The sequence below is a fragment of the Mastigoproctus giganteus genome, chromosome 8 (assembly GCF_048544385.1).
Source record: "Mastigoproctus giganteus isolate SK-2022 chromosome 8, ASM4854438v1, whole genome shotgun sequence".
Classification (NCBI taxonomy): domain Eukaryota; kingdom Metazoa; phylum Arthropoda; class Arachnida; order Uropygi; family Thelyphonidae; genus Mastigoproctus; species Mastigoproctus giganteus.
The window spans coordinates 95,749,788-95,772,399 of record NC_143582.1 but is presented as its reverse complement, the minus strand read 5'-3'; the positions used below and the strand labels follow the sequence as shown (position 1 = coordinate 95,772,399).

At 36.1% G+C, this 22,612-nt stretch overlaps 1 protein-coding gene across 2 annotated transcripts in view; it reads left to right on the top strand.

Annotated features, from left to right (window-relative positions):
- The first annotated feature begins 3,488 nt into the window (after window positions 1-3,488).
- LOC150081725 (cytochrome c oxidase assembly protein COX18, mitochondrial) overlaps window positions 3,489-22,612 on the top strand; it is a 68,753-nt gene continuing 49,629 nt past the window's right edge. The window contains exon 1 of one of the 2 annotated variants that reach the window (XM_090379598.1): window positions 3,489-3,528. The gene's annotated coding sequence lies outside the window, so the exon portion shown is untranslated. Of the gene's footprint in view, window positions 3,529-3,580; window positions 3,796-22,612 lie in introns of those variants that run through there. The other variant, XM_090379596.1, reaches the window with a different exon arrangement.

The window sequence follows — 22,612 nt, the reverse complement described above, 5'->3', positions numbered from 1 at the left end:
GTTATCGATGGGATTCGAACCTGGGCCTTTTCCACCAGGTGTGGGGAGGACGATGACGATACCACTGTGCTACCTACCCCTGTGCTGAGTATCCTTTTGTCTATTCAACGGGTGGTACAGGACACAAATTATAGCTAATTTTTAAAGGATTTGTCCTGGAAGCCACAACCATGCCAGAGCTGGCGATACCCTGAAAAGGAGGACAGATTATGTTGACTAATTAGACCCTGAGCTATGTTGGGTGGGGATGACTTTCGCCGGTGGTGAGTCATTGACAAATGAAATGAACATTTGCCGCGTCCGCGAATAGCTGTGGAATGGTGCGTTGACGTTTTGGCGGTTCGGTGTTGGGCGGGGTGCCTGCAGTCGAACAACTGATGAAGCTCTAATGAATGGTAGTGGAGTCACTTTTAAGATTATTATTAAAGTATGTCATATGGGACAAGTTTTCCCTTCTGGAATACAGGAATGATATGAGTTAAAATACAGTTATTAATGTATTGTTAGTGAAAAAATTGATTAATGTATAAGACAAGATAGGTCTTAATCTGTTTTGGGACGAGTATTCCAGTGTCATTGCTGACACTGGAACACATGCCCTTGCTGTGAGTTAACAAGTTAGATTTAACTTGAGCTTAAGTCACCAATTTGTTCTGACGAGGGGTCAGAGAAGTTTCCTAGATAGGGCGACCTACCTTCTCGTGGTGGAGGCGGAGATGTCGTCCCCGTCGCGAGGCTAAAGGTCGTTCTCTTTTGTTTTTATTATTAGTCAAAGATGACTCCTGGTTGTTGTTGGGATTTACTAGCCAGGTTAAGATTATGAGAACTTCACGGCATAGAATTAGTAGAATATGGGTGAAAGCTCGGGTGGTGACTACATTCACTCAGAGTTTGACAAATGACACTGGAATATGACCGTCCTACCAAGACACTAATCACCATATGCTTCATTCATCATTTTAACTGTTTCTGATGCGTTTAAGCCCCGTCCGACACAATAACAAATCACATCGCTGTTCAATGTGTATATCCGACATGATACTTGCTTCAAAACGATTGTCAGTGACACGCGGCTAAAAAAACTCCTGAAGCAACATTAGCTCGATAAGTACTGGCATGCATACAGTCTGCTCAGTAGCGGCAGTTATGGAAAGTTCGCGCTGTGAACGTAATCTTGCAACAGTCCGTGAATTAAATGATTACCCTTCGTACACACCGTACACACATACCATACTGCTTCCAGGTGAAAGCGTCTGCGCGGTTATCACAGTAGGGTCGTCACCGTCCTCCCCACACTGGGTGGAGAAGGCCCGGGTTCGAATCTCGTTGATGACTCGACGAACATTAATGGCTTTTGTTTACTCCATGGCTGAGTTAGTCGGTCTCAGGCATATATAACAAGATTTATTCTCCCAGAAACGGTTTTTTTTTTGTACAGCAAAACAGGCAAATCGACCAGAGAAAACACAATTACGGGTAGTTTGGTTTAGTTTGCTTCCAGGTGAAATTACATCACAGTGCTGAATGCTGTAATGCCAATTTGACAGTGCAGCATAGTTTAGAGACAGTACACTTTATCTGTAAAATAAAAGTTTACCTCAACATAATATGTAGAACACTTCCGTATGATACCCTCCAGAAATTAAAACGAAAAAATCTAAAAACTTACATTAGAGTAACAAATAGTAAAAAATAATTAAAAATCAATTTAACGCAATTAAAAATAAGAAAATTAATTAAAGGAATTTAACGAAATTCAGCTTCAGGAAGGAAAATCGTTTTGCAATTTTTTTTGTCAAGTTCTTTTAATTAATTTTCTTATTTTTACTTGTGTTAAATTGAGTTTTATTGTGTTAAATTGATTTTTAATTATTTCTTAAACTATTTGTTACTCTAATGTAAGTTTTTAGATTTTTTTCGTTTTAATTTCTGATACGGAAGTGTTCTACGTACTATATTGAGGTAAACTTATCTTATTATTTTACAAATATTGATATCAACGTAGAACGTATTGAGCATTACAGCTCTGGTTCATACTATCTAGTACACTTTATCATACGATCATTCGAAACAAGAGGATAATTTCCTCTGTCTCGCAATTACATGAACATGTTGCAGTAGCTGATATCATTGAAGAAAATACAAATTCACAAATATATTGAATAACTTCAGGAGCTGATTTATGAGGAAATTTGAGTAATAAAGGTCGTATGAAAATGGGACCGATTCTGAATAATTACGGAGTTTTGTAATGGTCGTAGATTCGCAGCAACGCATCATTGCGAATCGCGTTCAAAATGCTTTTAAGATTTACAAGTGCCCAATATACCGATATGGTGTCTGTTTATGGATTTTGCGATGGAAATGCTGTTGCCACTGTCGATGAAAAACACCGACGTTTTCAACCGCAGACTTTCGAATGGACAAGTTATTAGCCTAGTTTTCCAAACTTTGTGGGACACTGGCTCACTTTCTAGTGTTCCCATCCCATATTAGTACAGGATTCGAAAGATGTGCCTGAGCGAGACAATATCTTTGAGGAAGTACTGCGTAGTTCTTGTGCTACTCTGCGAAGGATATCTGTGCGTTATAAGAATGGAAAACAAGTGTATTTAAAGGCCTACTAACAAAAGATGTACAATATTAATTTAACACCGAATATAAATTATGCAGCTTTGAGCTGAGTTACACGTTATTATGACTCATGCTCCAAGAAAGAAGAAAATTTGGGAAGAATGTAAATAAAAACTAAGAAAATTAAATTTTTTTATTTTATATATCAACAACGAATTATGTCATAATGCTCCATCTTTGGAAGTGCTGTTGGCTGATTTCTTTGAAAGACAATATTTTATTGCGAGTCCCCACAATTTGATTTTTCATCTCCCAATGCAATTTGAATGTAATGTGTCCAATTAATTGTTAGATTCCTCTGGTTGCCTGTAGCCGGAATCGTGTCCAACATTTCTATGAATAAAGAATTTTATTATTATTCAAAAAATCGCTACAGGTACAGATATAACAAAATTATGTCACTCGGTTATACTGAATTAAGATGATTTTTTTTTTTTTTTAAATTGTAATGCCAGTTCATAAAAAAAAATATGGTGTCAATACCGATTTGAGGTAAAAAAAAAAAAAGTATTAATGCTTATAAGTATTAATGTAGAGTAAACGTAGAGTAATATAATTTTTTACATTTTGTATTCCCATTAGAAACAGTTGACCACCATGTGAAAATATTTAAAGTTCCATATGTAACTTTACTATAAAAGATACAGGAATAAAATCGTATTTAGGCGTCACCGATCTTGTCGAATTGCTAAGCAGAATCATTCGTCCCCCACATTTGGAAAGTGGATGATTGATTTCCTTTGAAATACCCGACCTTAAAAAAAATAATAAAAATAAAATAAATCGTTATTTATTTAATTATTATTATTTTTTTTTCCCGGTTTACTTTTGTTCTGTATATAGCCCTAGGTGGCACGCAACATATTTCCAGGAGTTGAGATTTTTAACGAAGATGTTAGTAGAGCTTAGATTTAATAAATTGCATATAAGCATGATTATAATAGCGATGAAATGGCTTTGCGAAATGTGAATACGATTTGAATAGCTTCCTTTTACCTAATAAACTGGTTTTATGAAAGAACACGAAGTATTGTTATGACTTTAAATACATGCATATTTTTAACTTGCGATTTCTACTTGGTAAGGCTTGTATTCGTGTCTTGCAGACCTTAGCGGGTAACAAGTATTTCATAGAGGAGTATGCATTACTTTCGGATTTAGGTAATGAGTATTCACTAAAGAATTTGCTATTCTCATATCACATGATAATGTGCAGTTGTGGAGCTAAGAACTTCAAGTTTTTCTGTTTTTTGACTTTTTATTGTGTTCTGTAAATAGGTTAATAGTTCTGAACGTTCATTAGCTTAATTTTAAATTTAGCCAGAGACTTGATTTTAATTCTTGAGATTTGATTCTAGAGACATAGCTTTAAATTTAGCTATGTTAGACTTGATTATTCTCAGAGCCTTTTTATCAATGATTGGGATCTAATATCGTATCACCTAACTAGTAGTTGTGCATGGGAGAAGAATTGTAAGATTTTAATTTGGTAAATAAGTAGATCGAAGGTTGGATATATATATATATATATATAGTGATACATTGAAAGTGTAAAGGATAAGGTTGTTACTATCGAATCTACGGTATACACGACAAGTTAACTAGTTAGAAATCAAGAATTAAAAGAAATGCGGTAACACAAGTATAAAGAACTAAAAGAAATGAGGTGAAATAACAAAAAATGAAAGCAATTAAAATAATATAAAATGAGATAACATGTTGCCGTGCCATGTAACTCTAATTTCAATGTCTGTGTCAGCGGTCATCCACTGAAAGTATGAGAAAGAGGGCAATACATAGGCTTCTGTTTCTGACATTCTGATTGAGGCCTCAAATGGGTTGAGCAGGCTCAATTCTGATGGGATTCTTCCTCTTGCTCAGATTATAACCTGAGTGGGCATAAATTCAAATTTAAGAAAGACAGTTATAGAATAGATATGTGTGTGGAAATTTGCCTTTAGCCAGCAGGTAGTTGATTGCTGGAACAAACTTCCATTTGTCATTGTGGAAGGTGATAGCTTAAATAGATTCAAGGAGGAACTGGACAAACGTTTAGAGGGAATGGTGGTTTTTTTTTTTTTGTTTTGGCTGATGCTACATAAGCTTGCTATATTACTACATGGTCTGTGTGCTCAGGAACATGTGCTGTGAAATGAATTTGAATTTAGCGGCAAAAATAGGGCCGAATAAGGTATGCCAATATTTATATGTAGAACATATAGATCATGGATCACCTATCGATATATAATTTCTGAGTATCTCGCCTCACTTTCTTTGAACTATTTGGGATCAAATAAAGTTAATAAATAAATAGTTAAATTATTCTAAATATTTCACTTATACACATAAGTCGTGTATTTATTATTTTGTTGTTTAAGACTTTAAAGTTTAGGGTTCTGCAAGGAAAGTTGTGTGGCAGTGAAAACAGCATTACTTTTGATGGTTAATGTTGGTGTCTGCTCGCAGATCACCATTGTGCACAGCGGAAGTGTAACGTAGTGATGTGATTGTGTTGTATTTGTATTACCATTTTTTTATAAACAAATGGAACTCAAAACAATGAAGTACCTAAAACTACATAGTATAGATGCATTAACAAACAATGATAATAACGAGGCATTAATTTCCGTAATGCAAAGTACTAATGTTCAGCATCAGCCTAAAAAAAAAAAATAAATAAAAAATAACCACTTCACCCCTCTGTTCGTTCGAAATACCTGTCCAGCTGAGCCTTAAACTTATTTAGGCTACCAACTTCCACATCAAATGCCTCTACTAATGCTAATGTTGACTATATAGAACTGCAGAATATGATTCACTTTAGTGAAAATTATCAGAATTTAGAACATAATAATAATAATCCAATTGTCTTAACACCAACAGGGATAATTCATGCAAAGGTTGCATTCATTGACATTTAATGTTATTAGAAGGTACAATATGAATATTTGCACATAGTCTAATTTGTGTAAGGCACACAAAATACTCAGTGATAACTGAATTATGACCATCTATCTAATACCATGTTGGGCCACCATTTGCATGGATAACAGTTGCTATTTGCCTAGGCATCAACTCCATGCCTAGGCAAATGGCAACTAGATGTCTGAAGACACCATAAGGATTTGCAGCTATGCTGCTTGCATGTCTGTATACCTCACTTCCTGTTTCAGAACATTCCAGAGGTGTTCACTTGGATTGAGGCCAATCAAGATGGGTATCTCCACTGTGTTCCTCAAGCCACCCTTGCACATTGGGCATGCAATGATGTAGTGCATTATCATATTTGAAGATCCCATTTTTGTCCTGGAAAAAATGCAACGTGGCAGAGTGTCTCTCCTAAGAACTGCTGGTAGACTTTACCAGTGAAATGTTGGTCCGTACGGTCCTAGTTCTTACTTAGCAAAATGTGCCCAATATTAAGAAACCACCACCACCCCCTGCCTGGATAGTGGGTACCGTGCACAATGAGTCCATGGGCTCATGTTGCTTACTCCATACACAAAGGCATCTGCCAACTTGTTTTGCACCTTTGAATTTGGACTCATTCAGACTAGTAGACTTGTTTCTGGTCCTCCACTTTTCAACCAGCATGTTGTTGACACCACAGCATTCACTGTCAACAATGATCAGCAGTGAGGAGAGTGTGTCTCTTCAGTTGTCTGCCATGGAACCCCATATGTCTGAGTGCTTGGTGCATCATCATTTGGGATATTGCATTCTGAATATTGTATTGCAACATCAGCTGTTGCACAGTGACCTGCCATTGAGCACTTACATTACACTGCACCTTTTGCTTGCCACAAACATCCACCTTGCTTAATCCTTTACAGGTCTGTCAGCAGGAAGTGGTTTGACCTGTTTGACACCATTATTTTTATACACCTTAGCCACACAGCGGATGGTGAACAACTGACAAGGTGTGCTGTTTCTGATGAGGAAGCACACAATTCACAAGCTCCCATAATCATTCCCTTTTGAAACTCCTTGATATCTTTACTCCATCCCATAACTGCTATTTTACCAGTGTGACTTGCATGACCAGATGCAAATAACCACTGCTTTAGCATATGAATATTTTCGGCTTTTTATACTGCAAGCTTAATGTATTTTCAATATTAAAAATAATAATGATAATTATTATTATAATTCTTATAATTATATAACATTGTATAAAATTGTTATAATTATATAACAATATTAAAAATAATAATATATGGCATCAATAATAAAAAATTATTGATGCCATAATTCTGTTTAATCAGAGAAGTACCTATTTTGTACCTGGTTTATTTATTTATTTATATTTTAGGCACTTGATTTTTTTTTGATTTTATATCAGATGTATTTGTTAATTTGACACATTACCTACCTTCTGTGGGACCGGCAAAATGTGTTGGTCCCACAGGAGGTAGGTAATGTGTGAGTCTGTTTTCAGGGAAACTGGAAATATATTGTGCAAACAGAATAGGTGAAATATGACCAGGGTATGTCTGCCAGGGGCAAAAGTAGATGACACTGTAGAGCAGATATGATCTTTTAAGGGTACAACAGGTGATATACATAGTGCCACAATGATATCAAGAGTAGGAGATCTACGGACTTACTTAACAAGTACACGGCAATTGGGAAAACAACGTGAATTAAGATTAAATTTGAAAGTGTCTGTGATTCTCTCCAGTCACAGTAGTAGGGAGTACATGTTGAGAGCCTTTTCGGTTAATTTCTTCCCCGGAGAGACTTTCAAGGCTCATGGGGTAGAATTTTTTTCTGCATGGGCCTGTGGTTGTTAACACAATAGACTTTTTGCAGGGATGGTAATTAAATAGGAGTGCAAGAATATTTGCTGTGCTATTGAGGCAATGTTAGGTGCCTTCAAATTGCTAGCTTGAAGAGTTACAATAATAGACTGACTAGAGCTGCAGGCAGAGGTGAAAGTGATTTTTGCATTGCTTCTGTTGGAAAATGCAGCAGCCTGGAAATTAAGGTGTTAGGAATTTCATGCCTTACTTTAGGTTATGAACAGGCAAATACATGTGTCGTGTTAGGGTAACTGAGAGTAAGAACAGGTGCATATATACTTACATGTTCTGTACACTCGTGCTAGGAACATAGTAAATAAATTCGATGAATTTGAAGTACTGCTTAAGTCATCAAATGCAGACGTTGGATGGATATCAGAGACATTGTGTCACTCAGACATAAGGGATGCAGAATTTGAATAATGGGAGTACTGGTGTACAGATAGAACATGAGGGGTGATGGGTGGGTAATGTTCTTAGTTAAGAAGCATATTAAATCTAAGGCAATGCATGCAGTTGGCCAGTGCAGTGTTGAGTCAGTGTGGTATGGAAAATAACTAAGAAAATAACAGAATGGTACCCAAGAGGAGCTAGAAGAAAACCTGGAAGACAAAGGCGGAGATGGATAGATTAAATTCATGAGTTTGTGGGTAGTAAATGGATGGCCAGTGCTCAAAACAGAAGGAACTGGAAAGTTGCTGGAGAGGCCTTCATCCGGCAGTGGATTGAAAATGGCTGATGATGATGGTGTAATATAAGCATTGGAAAAATTAAAATGAGACTAGGAGCGTGCTATAGGCCTAATGACTGTGATGATTACTCCGAACAGCTGTACATAGAAATAGAGTGGGTCAGTAAATCAAAATGCCTTATAATGGGATTTAACTTTCTAGATATTCACTGGAATTTCTGGGTTGGTCAGCCACACACTATCAGCGCTTTTGTGGATTTATTGGATGACTCTTTTGTACAGAAGTATGGCAGACAGGCAATAAGAGGAAGACGGGCAACAATCGTCTTCACCCAGGGGCTCATATCTGGTGAGTATGGGCTTGGCACACCCAGGGTCCTGAGCTGGATATCATCATTCTTCTTTTTCTTGGTGATTCCCTTTTACTTCTGACCCTTGTGCTCTCTCCCTCCCTCTCTCTCTCTCTCTCTCTCTCTCAGGGTTAAAAAAAAAATTTTTTTTTTGGCTGATGCAGTATAAGCCTCAGGCTTCCTTGCACCACATGGCTAATGATGATGATGACGATAATAATAATAATAATAATCTGATTATCAACAGAGACTCTTCATTGATTAAGAATCTGTTGGTAAAAGACCCACTGGGTGGCAGTGAACACAGTGTACTGATGTGGGATTTAATTAAAGATATATCTACTGTCAAGGGTAAAAGGAAATGGATTTGCTTTCTTAAGAGTGACTGACAGTTGTCTGACAGTTTCTAAATTCTGTGCAGTGGGATCAAACTGATGATGTTACGAACAGCAAATTCAAAATAGGAAGCATTCAGGGAAGTAATTGTAGAGGCTACTAGGCATTTCTTACCAACTAGGAAATACTGTTCAAGGCTTAGACCTAATTGATGTCAGATGAACTAATGAGACTTGTGATAGAGAAGAAGAATGCATGGGATGCATATAAATTATCAAGTAATACAGAAGCCTATGGTAGATATATAATAGTCTGTAATCAAGTTACAACAGAGGTTAGGCAAACTAAGATATGCTACAAAAAGTCTGGCAAAGAAAAGCAGTAAAGACTTCTTTACTTGTGTTAACAATAGAAGGAAGAGGTTGAATCACACATTGGTCAACTTAACGTTGATGATTCTGCTCAGGTTGCTGACAAACTGAATAAGTATTTTGCAGCTGCTTTCACACATGAGGAATTCTTTAGTGAAGAGGATGCAGGAAGTTTATTACACTCTAACATGGGGTTAAATGATTTTGTGATTACTGAGGAAAGTGGAAGAGCTTTTTGAAGCTAAACATTAAAATGTACTTGAGGTGGATGGGATCTCCAAGTATATTAAGGGAGGCAACGCAGAAGGTAAGTAAACCCTTAGCCATAATTACGAGAGCATCTTTGGATTCAGTCAAGTTTTTTTTTTTTTTTTTTTTCTGGTAGTTGTTGGCGTATCAGCTTCTGTGGCCATAATGCACCACACAAGGTTTTTGCAGTACTTTGATCCAAGCCCGAAGCGGATTCGAACCCGCAACCTTTGGATTGCCAGGCAGGCACTTTACCCACCCGGCTAGCCCGGTCGGCAAGGTCCCTAAGGACTTGAGATGTGGAATGTATTCCCATTTCACAAATGAGGATTAGAAGGTTGCATGAGTAATTAGCCCCATTAGCTTAATTTCTGTTTCAAGTAAAATAATTTAATGGAGTCACTGGTTAAAGAAGTAAGAAAGGAATGCCAGCCATCACAGCAAGGATTTGTTAAGAGAAGAAAATTATTTTTGTATTGCATACTTTAGATTTCAGAAAAGCTTTTTTGATACTGTTGTTCATAAAAGATGTACAAATTTGAGCAGTGTACATTAAGGGCAGGTTACTGCTCTGGATAAAGGGATGGTTGAGTTGAAGAAGACAGTGGTTATTAATGGACCAATGGTCTTTGTGGATGGACTATTGTTATTAGTGGAGCCCCCCATGGTTTATTGTTGGCTCGTTATTGTGTTCTATATTTTTAATCATATTGATGAAAGTATATCAGGTTTAATGTCTAAGTTTGCAGATGATACAAAGGTTATCAGGGTGGTTAATGACAGTAATCAGGGTAAGATACAGAAACAAGATCTAGAAAAATTAGGCAGATGGGCCGAGAAAAAGAAATGGCATTTGAACATTGACATGTGAGACACTTCATATCAGTAGCAGTAATCCCAGATTAATGTACCAACTATGTGGTACTACACTCAGGATAGTAAATGAAAAAGACCTGGGGATAATTGTGCAGTCAAATGTGAGTTCTGCAGATAGATTGCCAGGACAGCTCATGGGGTTTTGTCAGTGATATACAGGAACTTTGCCATCAGGGATAGGTGATTATCCCATTGCATAAGGCAGTGTAAGTTCTGCATACAGGTCTGGAGTCCTTATTTTAGGAAGGATATAGTTCTGCTGCAATGGGTACAAATTACAGTGTCTGGAAAATAGACATCTGTGAGGTAATCTAATTGAGGTGTTTAGATTTGAATGGTTTGCTGAACTTTTTTTTTTCAACTTCCAACTTTTTTGTCTCATATCCACACATGAGGGGACATAAATTCAAATTGGTTAAGGATGGTTGCAGGACTAATGCGCAAAAGTTTGCCTTCTGTCAGCAGGTCCTTTATTGTTGGAACAAACTTCCATCTGTTGTGAAAGTGGGTAGTCTGAATAAATTCAAAACAGAACTAGGAAAAGTAATTGGAGGGGAGTGACAGCATATGTGGGAAGTTTTTTTTTTTTTTTTTTGGTTATTGCTTTGTAAGCTTGCTTTTTTGCATCATATGCCACTGTTAATACTAATGTTTGTTCATTTTAAGTTTATCTAGTCATGACTGAGAAAAACAGGGTGTGATTTCCTTTTAAATGTTTATAAGTTGCTGTAGGATAGTCTCCCAAAAAAATTAATAAACCAGGTGAATTGTCAAGTTAATTGAAATGGTTTCAAAGAGGTAGATGATGGGTAACTTTTTTCCTTCCCACCACGTTTACTTTTATGTTGATGCCTGTAGGCCTTGATCAAACAGCACTGGTGTTAATCAATATATAAGTTGCAGTTAAACATGCTTGAAGTACTAATGGGAAAATCTAGATTGTTTTCCTGGTTTGTGGAGTGAGATAAAATTATATATGCGACTGACAGTAACTGAAAATTAAGCACGAACTTGGGTTGAATTTAATGCGAATTTTCAGCCAACTTTTATATAATATATATATATATATATATATATATTATAAAAATATATAAATTTTGTCGGTGCAGGTTTGTATATTACACATTGATAGATTTTTCAAGTGTGAAAAGTTCAATTATATAATATATATAATATAACATATGATGATACATTACATAGGTGTAATGTATCAATGTAATACAGTGTACCTATGTAATACAGTAAAATATTATTATAGACTATTTCTGAGGGAAATACACAAATTATTTCATTGTAATGAATATCACAGGAAATTATTTCAAACAAGTTGTTTTTATAGAAAATTCTAGTGCACTTTTCTGATACATATAAGTTGTAATTTTTGTGCTATTTTACTTAAATATCAGGTTAAAAATAATAAATAAAATTATGTAATACAATAAGTCCCCAACCTATGTAAGCCCAAGTTACGTAAATTCAGACTTTTTTTTATTTTAGGATTGCAAAATTTAAAACAGTAAAAAAAAAAAACACAAATTGCACAAGTGAGATATGGAGTAACAAGTTTATGAAGCTTAAAAAATAGGGATGAAGAGAAGAGTCTGAGAATTTATATTTTTTATATGACTGAAGATTTCAGTGAAGGGACACATGTTTCACCATAATAACATAAAAACCCACAGAATTACAGCTATCGGTATTATTGCAAATGCAATAAGATCTAGTTTATTACCTATTTATAATAGATTGCACTAACAGAAAAGCCCAATAAATCGGAAACTGCAAATTGTTTTTATTGTTTTATGGTACTGACCTCCAGAAACGTGCTTTAGTAAAATGTGTGAATTGATAGTGTTTCTGCCTTAAACCTGTGAAGTTCTTTACAGAAAATTTCATTTTAATGTGTCATTTTGAAAGCATGCTTTATTTATAAGAAATACCACATTCAGAAATATGGTAGAGTATCTACAACTGTTGTCACTTTTTGCATATTGATATGTAAATTTTGTTTTTAATGCTTCTTCCTCCCCCATATTAATAGGAAAGTCAACAGTGGATAAATTAGCAAATGCTTTTGTATATATATGAAGATTACCTCCAAACTATATAGCTTAATGTTACAAAGCTTAAATTAAAATAAACTGAAAGCAATAAAATTAAAAGAACTAGAAGAAACCTAAAACTCTGAATCCCCTGTAAAAAAGTGAATTTTATTCCCAGCAGTTCATCATTTTGAAAATTGAAAAGATAAATCATTTTTGAAACATTTTCACATAAGTTAAAGTCTTAAGGCATTTAAAAATGTGAACATTTTACAAATATACATTTTCAGTCTTGTTCTTATTGGAGAAACATATTTTTAAGTAACTCCTAGTTTGTTTTTGTAATGGAAATGTATTTTATAAATTTTAATAGAAATTTTTGCTTCAAAGAACTTAGTTAAAAGTTTTACTTTTCTTTAGAAATATTTAGTGTTTAGTTGGTGCATTTCACACAAATACTTTTGGCAAATTCTGTTGGTAATTTTGATTAGTATAAAACAGAGCTACAATGCCCAATACATTCTATGTTGTATTTCAGTATTTGTAGAAGAATAAGAAATTTACCTCAATATGATATATAGAATGTTTCTGTCAGAAATGTTCTATGGAACAGAAGTGTTCTACTTATCATATATAGGTAAATTTTTCTTATTCTTCTACAAGTGTTGGTAATTTTGATGTGTTTGTTTGTTATTTAGGTTTTGTTAAAATTGTTCCAATATTGTTCCAGTCAATGTAATGATCACTGTGTCAACATGCTAAAGCTGTATTTCTTAATAGTACTTGTTTAATTCGTAAATTTTGCTTAACTTAGCACACATCCATAAGACTAGTTTGTAGTTAATTCCAATTGTCAGTTATTCTCTAAAATCTTGTCACCTTTTATTCCTTTCCAATTTAAATATATATATATATATATATATATACCTAATTTAAATGTATGGTCATTGAAAAAAGACTAAAATTGCCTCAGCACTTAGCTTATTCAATTCCTTTTAAAGTTTTAAATACATAATCATAGCAGTGCATGCATGTGTCTCATGTATATACTGACAAGAGAAACCATGACTGGAAAATAGAAATATTTCTATATTGTGTTCATCGCTAAAGTTGAGGCCGCCACTGTGGTTTGTCAGGGCTGTACTGCAAATATAATGTATATCTAGAAGTGCAATAGAACCCGGATAAGAAATTCCCACACAAGAAGTTTTCTCCTGTCATTTGGTTTGATGGTTTGATTTTTTAATTCCCAATCTCAACACTATGTATTGTAATGTGTTATTTTGCCACGCAAGAAGTTTCCCCGGTAAAACGTTTGTGATAAAGAATACAGTGTATTATTATAATGACATTTTCCCACTTAATAAGTTTCTTAAATATAGAAATACTTTATTTTTATATGAAAAAAATATTAAACAATATAAACATTTTGGTAATGGAACAAGTTAGTGCATAGCATCATTTTATTTCGTAGTAAACCACTGAAGTAGGTGAAATGGCATCATTTTTGTTACATCTCATATTGTGAATGCCTTCACAATGCGTTGCCCTGATATTGCACTACCTTGAATAAGCAATGCTTCGCCAGTGGAGAAGACTAATGTTACTTATTCTCTGCGGATACCACAACCCCTGGGTTGTGGTATCCGCAGAGAATAAACTCATTGTGAAGGCATTCACAATATGAGGTATAACAGAAACGATGCAATTTCACCTACTTCGGTCGGTCATTTTCTACAAACTAACATAATGCTTGGCACTAACTTGTTTGATTAGTGAATTTTCTGCAGTTTGAGGCTTTCAGCGCTAAAACCTTTTTAATATAAACATTTTAATATAATGGAGGTGACATTGCAATTGTTTCAATCAATATCCATAATTGGATTCATCGACCACATTAGGCATTATGTTCCGATGGTTGTGAACAGGTCTGAATTACTCAATGGACTGTTCTATTTGACAACACACCTTTAGTTTGGTTTCTGTTTCTGCTGCATGCCGAAACAATGTCTGACACAGAGAGGGAGAGACTCTTTTAGAGATGAGTCATTAATTAACCTAACTTCCTTCTTTTGATTGGAATCTAGATGCCTGGAAATGGTTTTGGGGGCACCACCCCCAGATTTGGGAACAATATTCCACGGTAGGGCAGATTTTTAGAGTGAACAGCTGTTTGGAAGAAAAGTGTAGCACTGAGAGTGAAAGAAAACCCAGTTCTTTGGATGTAGAGGAAGCAGTATTTACAATGTGCTCATGCCAAGAGAGATTAGAAGTCAAGGTAATCCCCAATAGAGATATATGATCTTGCCTGGAAATGTGTCATCGTAGATAAGCATAGGAGCAGAAGGAATCCTTTTTTGTGAGATATAAGATAGGGCTGAGTTTTAGAAGGATTGAAATCAACTAAGTTATCTTTTCCCCACTGGAGAATTACTTGGAGATCAGTATTTAAGGAATTAGTAGTGGATGTTCGAGAAGTTGAAGCTGTTTGTGCAGGGCTAGGTTTCTGAAACTGGAAGGTGGAATGCAGTGCTTTGTCATTGCAAAACTATGGATAGGATTTCCGGTCAATGGAAGAAGGTCATTAATATACAAGAAGAAAAGAGTGGGAGAAAGAACCGAACCTTGGGAACACCAGCACAAGTGGAGAAGTTAGAAGACAGGGAGCCATCTACCATCACTCGCAGTGATTGGTCAGAGAGAAAATTGGATACCCAATTACAAAAAACAGTTGGCAAACTACAAGATGGAAGTTTATTTAAAAGACCATTATGCCAAATGCAATCAAAAGTCTTTGTGAAGAGCAATGCTTGAGTTTCACCAAACTTTTCCATTGAATTTGTCCATAGATGGGTAACATAAACCAGGAATATTATCAGTGGATCGACACCGAAAATCCATACTGGTGCTCATTGATTAGATGGAAGGTTTCTAGATAATTTAAGAGTTGGTGATTAATTGATTTCTCCATTACTTTAGAAGTGTAGAAGTAAGTGCAATGGGACGATAATTGCATGGTGTGGGATTTGTCACGTCTTTAGGAACTGGATGGATATAAGCAAATTTCCAAGCAGAAGGGATTTTCCCACCTCTGAAATAAAAAAGTGACACCGAACAGGAGTAAGTTTAGGAGCACAGGTTTTGAGATCAAGTGGAGAAATGCAATCAGAACCTGGAACTTTCTTAGTATCAAGATTGTTCAAAATCCTTTTGACTGAAGACATCAGCAGGCACTGAATGCAGTGAAACCTAAAGATTTGGATACAATCCAAATTGCAATATGCAACATTCTTATCTTGAACAGCCTTAGCACATTTATTGGAAAAGCTAGGTTGATATACAGTGAGAATAACTTCACTGACACGATCTGAGCAAACGTCAGAAGATTTGAAACAGTAATCTACCGAGTAAAAGAAGAAAAATCATGCAGATCATCTCATTTTGCATTCTTGTAATGCCAAACAACATGAGGTTAAGAATGGCCACGAGAGAAATGCTCTATTGGAGAAGAGACCACCAAGTTGTGATCTGAGGTTCCTAGAGGACCACTCACCTTGATCGTCTATTTAAATGGGTTGTTTGTGAGAAAAAGATAAAGTATATTTGTTTTGTGGTTAGGACTGTCTGATTTCATTCTGGTAGGTAAATGAATAATCTGTGCAAGATCATTAGTAATTGCAAAAGCATCAGCATCTCAACCAGTTGAGTCCTTGTAATTGGAAAACAGAAGCTATTATTATTATTACAGTGGATACATTCCGGTTATTTGGGACACATCAGGACTAGCGCATTTTGGCCCGATTAAGCGGCTGCCCCAATTATCCGAAGTTTCACGTAATTTGTTAAAAATACAATGTACCCCCCCTCTTTTTTTTTTTACAATTGGTTCACTGTATAATCAAATCATGTTACAACGAACTCAACATAGTAAAGTACCGTTCACTATACGATGTGCAGTAAACGCCGGTCATTGAGATCACATTTGTGAATTGAATTTTAATTCTATTAAACAGCGATTCTAATTAGCGAAAATAGGAGGAATATTATCCACAGGCTATAAAAGCAAAGATATATTAAGCAGGAATTTACCCTTTATTACCTTACCAATTAAAAAATATGCAAAAATTGGAAGAATATACGTGATAATCAGAATAATTAATACGTACTGTAATATGTACATACGAACGAACTAGTTGATATTTCTGTTCACTGACATTTGTGGGTGGGGGTTAAAATTTAAAACAGTAAAAAGATAAGCAATCAATAACAAAGAACACGGCACACACAAATTGCAAGCAAAACAATACGCGCAAGTGAGAACCGAGTAACATGTTACAAAGCTTTAAAAATACGAATGAAGAAAAGATCTGAAAATTAATTTTTTTATATGATTGAAGATTTCATGGAAGTGTAAACACATTTCACCATGATAACCCACAGAATTCCAGCTGTCGGTATTATCGCAAATTCAGTAAGATTGAGTTTACTGGCCATTTATGATAGATTTCACGAACAGAAAAGCCCAATAAACTGCCCCGATTAACCGGTGGCCCAAATAACCGGAATCCACTGTATTTGGTTTTTAGGAGCATTAGCAACTAAGGCCATATTGCTCCGGGGATGTGCGGTGGTCATTCCTTGACCTTTCTGCATCCGTATTTGGTGGTCATGGGCTCAAACCCCAGTCTAATCAAGAAGCGTGTGCTATGCACTGCTGCTCCTGCCCACCTGGCTAAGGAGATGCCAAAAAACAGAAGCCAGCTAGAGTTATGAACATTAAAATCATAAAGGAATATTACTTTACTGCTAGGAAAGTTGGACTGGAGAAAGTCAAGTTTCAAAGAGAGGAAGTCAAAAAGTTCCAAGTGATTAGTGGATTTGGGAGAACGATAGAGGCAACAGTTGAATTTGAAAGAATGTGGCAGAGAGATTTTAAGCCAGAGAAAATCAAAAAGAAGAGATTCCGAAATTAAGTCTCTGACAGGGAATATCAGAATGGTCATATGCACAAGTACCACTTTTGAAGCGAAGGGAACCATACAGCAAATAATTTGGACAACTGAAATGAGCAATGGTTGAATCAACTGATAACTGGGACTCTGTCAGAAAAAGTACATGGGATTTGGCAGATTGTAAGTGGAAATGGAGATCACTGAGATTAGATCTGAGACCACGTATATTTGTGAAATGAATGAGGATGTGTTTGGGAGGTTTAGATATTTTTGTAGATAAGTTTGTTCTATTAGTTTGAAAATTCATGATGTATTCAGTCGTAAGAAAATGTGGAGAGGGCATGCTGTATGAAGTAGTGAAATTTTTGGATATAGCGTACACATGGCAAGAATATACCCAGCTCCTTGACATAACATGGTTTCGACAATGCCCCACGAATACACACTACTCGGGCTTCTTCTAGTCACTGTCTGGCAGAGTAGAGGCAGCGAGGATTGTATACTAGCTCCTCCTAGAGAGTTTCCAATAGGTTAGGGCCGGTGGACTATCTAGTGGCCAGCCTGCGAACACAAAATGTAAGGAAGATTGGATCTTGCCAATATCTGTCATAACTTCTAAAGTCATCAATCATACTGCATGGAATGGATGGGGGCATTGCTGGAGCTTTGCTCTGGAGACTAAAGATGGGTTCCACTGCTTCTAGCCTCTAATAAGCAAAGTGGTGGTATTGTACTGATTGATGAGAATCATTTACAACCTAGTATTGCTTGGTAAGAGAGGGGCGGCATTCCTCCATGTGGTGTGGGCACCACACCTCTTCTACTGGTTACGTTGGTGAACACCTGGGTGGTGACCTCCAGTATAGTTGATGCCATTTTCAGGATTTGCACATTAGAGTTATTACCCAGGGTTACTTACAGTTTCACTATAATGAAGGTGCAAGTAGAGGATTTGGCTGTCACAGGCCAACCAGACTTTGCTGAAATTAGATCTACTTTACTTGTGTGTCACTTGAATTCAGTTCCATCAGTGTTTTAGACTCCCAGTTAGAAAGCTTGCCTTGGCATACCTGAGAGAATGTCTGTGACAACTTCAAGGAACAAATATACCTGATATATAAAAAACTAATTTATTATACTCGTGAACATCTTATTTGTTCAGGTCCTGCTTATTATAGTGAAGTACTGAAAAAAGATTTAAGGTAGCTTTCCCAAAGGAAAACAAGGGATGTCACGAAATTGGAGCATTGGGTCCTCAGACAAAATAATGTCAAAAATGTTTATAAAAGTCATGATATTTTACAAAAAGAATGGAATGGATCAAAAGTTATTTTGATCCATTTTGTTCATGAAAGCTGTATATGATGATGGTGCTGCCCCTTCTCGTTACCAGATATTATTTTGGCATAAGCCAGAGATTCCCATTAAAATAAAAATATATGCATTTTTTTCTGGGGTGGACATAAAAATTTTTAAAATATTTAAAATTTCAGTATGGTTGAAATAAAACCAATGAAATGTTTTAAAAATGAAATTAAACAGTATCCCTCTTCCAAAAATAACTGTTCCTCTTCAGGGGGTACACCCCACACTTTGGAAATCTATCATTAATTTCTCCTTTACCATTACCAAAAATTCCCTTTTTCAAACAACGTAGAGAATGTTTACATGGGGATATGAATCTATAAAAGATTACCCCTTTTCAAAGCAGCCAACAGAAGTGATAACTCAAAATGTACCAAAGAATTGAAGAGATCTGGCTATGCTGGATAGATGTATTAGTGTACAATTCCAGAGAATGTAATATTTCTGTGGAGTTGGTACCGACCATCCTCCATGAACTTTTGGTTTTTTCAACATTTAGTACTTGGTGCCAAGAATGCTTACACCTCTTCAGAAACAGTGCTGGGCTCAAATTTATGAGGCATATTTACACATACATGATGTTTCTTTGAAGAAATCCAAATCCCAGTGATAAAATGTGGATTCATCACTGGGATCCGCAAGCAAAATGGGACCATGCAATGGAAATACCATCAGTCACCACTGCCCAAAAAATTTATGGGTCAACCCTCTGTGGGGAAGTCATGTCTATTATTTTTTGGGATATGGAAGGAATTGTTTAAGTTGCTTATGCTGTTGTTCTCAATTTGAGAGGAGCTATAAAGGAACAACGAAGAGGGAAATTGCCATTGTCTTGCTCCTTCACTACAGTGCCCATATACCCAAGACCCGTAAAGCAATGCTGCAGTGAGAGATTGTGAATTCCAGGAGTTAAATCCCTCTGCCTTACAGTCCACACCTGTCAAGGGATATTTCATACCATCAGATCACTTTGACAGAACTTCACGATTAAGATGTTACACTCCAACAGCAAGTACCCTCTTGGCAGTTGTCATGACGTCTGTTGGAACAAAAATGTGTGTTAGTGGTCTGATGGCACTAGGGGGTTCCCCCATCTCCGCAACGAAAATGTGTATTGTGATTCGCACTGCTTTATAATTCATGAACATTGGGAACAACCAACTCAAAGTGATATATATATATATATATATATATATATATATATATTTTTTTTTTTTTTTTTTAATATTTGGCTTTTAAGCAGCTGCCAAACCACTGAACACAAGGATATACACTCCCAACTGATGGTTGGCACTTCAACAGATGTACCTGTTGCATCTTAGACCTGCCCTGATGTTTCCACAAAAGAAATGTGTGGGGACTGGACTATTCTCTCAGTGATTCATTGAATATGTTCTCTGTTTGTGAAGCTATCTGGATATTTTTATTTATTTGTTTTTTTGAGATATCACTTAGTCTTTCATCGTTGAATAATAACTGCCACAGTGAAATTTGAGAGATTCAGATGAGTTGCATTTGTGCACACAAAGGTTACTGATATAGCATCCAGCTATCATCCCACATTCCAAGTCTGTTACCCATGAAATATCATGTACATCTTCTGTGTTTTCTACTGTCAAGTTATATACAGCTCTTGAATACTATGGGGTTTTTTAGTTATTTTTATAGCTTGATACTAGCTAATTGCTTATTTGATTAACATAGCATGAAACCATGTTGCATAATACAACACAGTAGTACTAGTGTAGTTTAAAATATTCAAGAAAATAAAATATATTAGTGGTAATATGCAAGGAATTAGCTTTTATATATATATATATATATATATCTGATAATTTAAAATAATATGATATTTAAAATAACATCAGCCAGTAGTACGGCAATAATACAGAGCGAAACAGAACGCAAAATAATATAAAGTAAATAATAATAATAAAATAATAAATAATAAAATAATAATATAGCCATAATTATTTATTTTTATTACTTTTGTCTAATTTTTACTTTACATAATATATATATATATATATATATATATATATATATATATATATATATATATTTTTAATGAAAATCCCAAACACAAGAGATATTAGAACCTATAGTACTTATTACCGTGCATGGGTTGGAGGTTGAGAATATGAAAGAAGATATATGTTGACATTAGACTTGAACTTCTGTAGACTGTAATTTTCGGGAAATATGTATGAAGGAAGATTGTTCCTGAAAATGTGATTGAATGAATAAATGAGGAAGATGAAAAGTTGGTTCTATGAGTTTGAAGATGGAGAATAAATGGATGTTGGTTCATGGTGGCACATGTTCAGATTGTTTTGAAAGAGAGCAGGAATTATAGAAGCCATTTCAGAAGAACAGTGCCCACGGAAGTATCTGTAGGAAAGACATGCAGCAGAAACAGTAAGTCTATGAGACAGATTGGAGACTGTTAGAGATGAATCATTAATTAACCTAACTGCCCTCTTCTGAATGGAATCTAGAAGCCTGAAAGAGGTTTTGGGGGGCACCACCCCAGATGTGGGAACCATGTTGCATGACAGGCAGATTTGCAATTTGTACAGAGTGAACAGCTGTTTGGAAGAAAAGTAACACCGAGAGCAAAAGAGAAAACCAAGTTTTTTAGATGCAGTGGAAGCAATATTTATAATGTGCTTGTGCCAAGAGAGATTAGAAGTCAGGGTAATCCCCAAAAGAGATATATCATCTTGCCTAGAAATCGGAGTGTCACGAAACATGAGCAGAAGAATCCATCTTGTGAGATATGACAGGACTGAGTTTTAGAAGGATTAAAATCAACTAAGCTGTCTTTGTCCCACTGGAGAATTACCTGGAGATCGGCATTTAAGGAATTAGTAGCAGATATGTGAGAAGTTGAAGCGCCGACCGGGCTAGCCGAGTGGGTAAAGTACCTGCCCGGCAACCCAAAGGTCGCGGGTTCGATTCCCGCCTCGGGCTTGGATCAAAGTACTGCAAAAACCTTGGGAGGTGCAATATGGCCACAGAAGCCGATGCGCCAACAACTACCAAATCAAAAAAAAAAGAAGTTGAAGCTGAGTAAGCAGGGCAAGGTTTCTCAAACTGGAAAGAGGAATGCAATGTACTATGGATAGGATTTCTGGTCGATGGAAGGTCATTATTATACAAGAGGAAAAGAATGTGGGAAAGCTGAACCTTGGGGGACATCAGCATTAATGGAGAAGTCAGAAGACAGATAGCCATCTACCATCACCCTCAGTGAGCGGTCAGAGAGAAAACTGGATAACCAATTATTACAAAAAGCAGTTGGCAAACTGTAAGGTGGAAGCTTGTTTAGAAGACCTTTATGCCAAACACAATTGAAAGCCTTTGAGGTGTCTAGAGCAACTGCTTGCGTTTCACCCAACTTTTCCATTGAATTTGGCCATAAATGGGTACCATAAGCCAGAATATCACCAGTGGATCAACACTGATGGAATCCATACTGGTGATCGTTGATCAGATGGAAGGTTTCTAGATAGTTTGAGTTGGTGGTTAATTGATTTTCCCATTACTTTAGAAAGAGTAGAAGTAATTGTAATGGGACAATAATTGGATGGGAGGGATTTGTCACCCCATTTAGAAACTGGCTGGGTATGAGCAAATTTCCAAGCAGAAGGAAAAACACCTTTGGAATAAGAAAGTGAATAAAGGCAACAGAGAACAGGAGTAATTTCATGAGAACAAGTGGAGAAATACCATTAGGACTTGGAGCTTTCTCAGCATCATGATTCGTCAAAATCCTGACATCCTTTTGACGGAAGACCACTGGAGGCATTGAATGGAGCATGTTGGGAATGGTGGGAGGTGATCATTAATATATGAGTTGGAAGAAAAATGGGATGCTAGCAGGTCAGTCAGCTTTATCCTTGGCTGAAGTGACAATAGAACCATCTGGTTTTGAAAGAGGT